Here is a 3,672-nt window from a genome sequence, read left to right as displayed (position 1 = left end):
ACTTTTTCATATATCCAGTATGCATAACTTGCACACACACATATATACACACACACACATACATATACACACACATATACACACATATACATATGCATATATTTATATACACTCATATACATATACATATACACACACACACACATATGTATTTTATATGTATTTTAACAATATAATGTGTAAAATATAATATCTAACAGCATCTAGTAATCTAGTAATTGCCAAAACACACCTATTGCTGTCAAGTTGTTTCTTTCTCATACGGACTCTACAGGACAGAGTATAACTGCACTATAGGAGCTCTGGTAGCATAGTGGCTAAAGCACTTGACTGCTAACCAGAAGGCTGGCGGTTCAAACCCACCAGCCACTCCTCAGAAGGAAGGTTGGGCAATCCTACTTCTGTAGTGATACTGCCTTGGAAACCCAAGGAGGAGTCGCTATGATTCGGGGCTGACTCGACGGCACATAACAACAACAACAACATAGGATTTCCAAATAATCTTTATGGAAGCAGACTGCTGCATCTTTTTCTCAGACAGTGGCTGGCAGTTTAAACTGCTGACCTTTTAGTTACTCCAAACCAAACCAAACTCACTGCTGTGGAGTCGGATCCAACTCATAGTGACACCTCCTTGGCTTTCCGAGGTGGTATCCCTGTGGAAGTAGATTGCCCAATCTTCCTTCCAAGGAGTGGCTGGTAGGTTTGAACTGCCAGCCTTCTGATTAGCACTCAAATGCCTTAGGCACTACACCACCAGAGCTCCTTTTTAGTTAACAGCTGAGTGTTTTAAATACTGTGCTACCAGGGCTCCTAGAAAGTTATTAATGATCTAAGTAGAACCATTTGATATGCATATATATGTATTTCATTCATTTTATAAATATAAAGAAAGAAAGAAAGAAGAAAATATAGTTTTCATTATGAGCATATTTTATACTTTTTAAATGCATTATGTCATTTGATCTTTAAGGGAGGTTATAAAATATTTAATAAAGGTAGTTTAATTCCAAGGAATCCCTGACACAAACAGTCAACTACCAGCCTGGAAGTTGGTGATTCAAATCCACCCAGATGTACCTTGGAAGACAGACCTCATAATCTTCTTCTGAAAAGTCAAAGCCTTGATAACTTACAGATGGAGCAGTTCTACTCTGAACACATGAGTTCACCATGAGTGAGAACTGACCAGACAACTAACAACAACAAACCATATTCCAATTTCACAATTGGAAAACACACCAATGAGAAGGGTGAGTTGAAGAAGAACAATCCTTCATGAAGTGGTGAAGCCAGAAATGGTGCAAAGCTCTGACTAACTCAATTGTTCATAAACTTCGACAATGCGATACTGATACCTGTATCATTAAATGCAGGAACATGGCTTATCAATGTAAATTGTTTCTTTGAGGAGTGAATATTTCCATCTTCAGCTGTTATCTGTATCACCCAGCCCTCTGTTTGGTAAACAAGCTCTCTAAATATGGATTTGAGAATCAAAGTGGAACACATTAGTTTTTCTATAATATAAGTAAAAAACAAAACAAAATATAAGCAAATTAATTCTAGAAATTACTCTTGAAATTATTTTTATGTAAATCTTAGGCTGCTGCCTTGTTGGCTTTGCTAATGTCTCTTTAAGATGAAAACTGTGGGGTAGTGATTTTTTTGCATAAGAAAGGTGTGAGATAATTTCAATATTCTTAACAGAAAAATCCCTTTATGGGCTACTTTCACTTGGAAATCTATTTTATAATTTTTAGTCACTACTGTGTCATTTACTCTAAATATGTAAGAAAATAGGATTTTAGATTTATGTGGTGGCTGGGTTACTAAATTGCTCATTTCAGAGCTCCTCATATTTAATACTTTTCATATACTTACTAAGGTCTAACATTCTTTCCCATAAACACATAGCATATCCAAGCATCAATTAAACCATCCATCTTTTTCAATGATTGTGATCCCTCTCAATACCTCTGACCATTTTAACAAGCATTTTAAAAAGAAATATGAGAAGATTCTTTCAATTTCATCAGTATAGTGATATGATGTTTCATGTAGGAAAATGGTCCAGGAGGGACCACTTTTATTCAGTAGTTTGCAAGTAGTATACCCTGAATTTGGCAGCACTTCAATGTAATTCGATTTCTGCACTTTTTCGTATCAAGTATACTACCTGAATTGAGTCTTGTCATACTGGCTGAATTCTCACTTCAAGTTACTCAGCTGGATAGGAAAGATTAAAAACAGGTTTGAACAAGTTTGAAGATCAAAACCTGTTCAAGTTCCACAACCAACATTACATTAAGTGATATTCAAAACCATCTTTCTAAACCACATTCTAAACTGACCATTGAGCAAAATTTCACAAATTTGTTTCATTGTGATATTTCTGTATAAGCCATAATTTCAAGGAAACTACAAAAGAAAAATATCTAGTGGTATTTTTATTGCATATTTTGGGAGTTGCTGGTAGCCCAAATAAAATATACTTTGAATACATATAGTGTCTGAAGCAATCAACAGTTGATTTGATTCCAATTCATAGAGAGCCTGTAGGACAGGCTAGAAATGCCCTTCTAGGGTTCACTAGGCTGAAATTTTTATGGATTATGTCTTATTCCCATGGAGTAGATTGGTGTATTTGAACTGCTGACCTGTTAGCAGTTGAGTACTTAACCATTGGACCACAAGGACTCCTTCATAAATGCACATTGAAAGATGCTGCACAATTATCACAAGTATATTTATAAGTAATTCAAATTTCATATTTCAAACCCAGCAAGAATACAATCATTTCTCCACAGGAAAGAAATTTTTAAATAATTAAGAAGTGTTCTAAAGTAAATAAATGCAAATGAAAAATAAGTAAAATGGAAATATTGTAATATCTTCTTCTCCCCCACTCCATCCTTAGAACAAGAAACATATTATAAAAGAATATTTAAGCCAAAGGAACTAGCAATCCTTTTCATAAGATTGCCTCCATAAATCATTCATACATAGATAGCTGGTATAAATAGTATTCTCCAAGTTAGTTGCAACTAAGATTATAATAATTTGTAAGGGATATTTTATTCCTCTTGCATTACTTCATACAAATAATAATTATTCAGCCTTAAAAGTATTCCTCATTTGATAAAGAAATAGTGAATATATTTATGTCACAGGGGACATCAAGCTCAATTGGCATAACATACTACACAAAATATTTTTCCACCTCCTACTGTGGCAAGTAGTAACTGGGATCTTAAAAGCTTGCAAGCAGCCATCTACATGCAACGATATGTCTCTCCTCATCCAGAGCAAAGATGAACGAAGAAAACCAAAGATTCATGGAAACAATTAGTCCTAGCAACTGGTATACCATGCAGTCCTCAGACTATACAACTATGAGACCAAAAGAACTAGATGGTGTCCGGCTACCACTGTCAAACACTTGGAGGGGGATCTATGTAGGAGATCCTGGATAGAGAGGGAGAACAATGAGGAACAAAACTCGAAATAATTTGGGGAAAAAAAGGGGGTGGGAGCAGGTTTGCTGGTCTGATAAACTCTGGTGGAACCACTGAGACTATAGTCCTTAGCTGCCCTTCAGTTCTGGAATTGAACCCACACCTGTGGCTTCCAGCGAAACGAAAGACAGGCATATGAGTTGAACATTTTCCT

This window comes from Orycteropus afer, unplaced genomic scaffold (assembly GCF_000298275.1).
Source record: "Orycteropus afer afer isolate SDZICR_OR568_19922 unplaced genomic scaffold, OryAfe1.0 scaffold00465, whole genome shotgun sequence".
NCBI lineage: Eukaryota > Metazoa > Chordata > Mammalia > Tubulidentata > Orycteropodidae > Orycteropus > Orycteropus afer.
The sequence above is the reverse complement of the archived record's forward strand: the minus strand, read 5'-3'. Positions refer to the sequence as shown.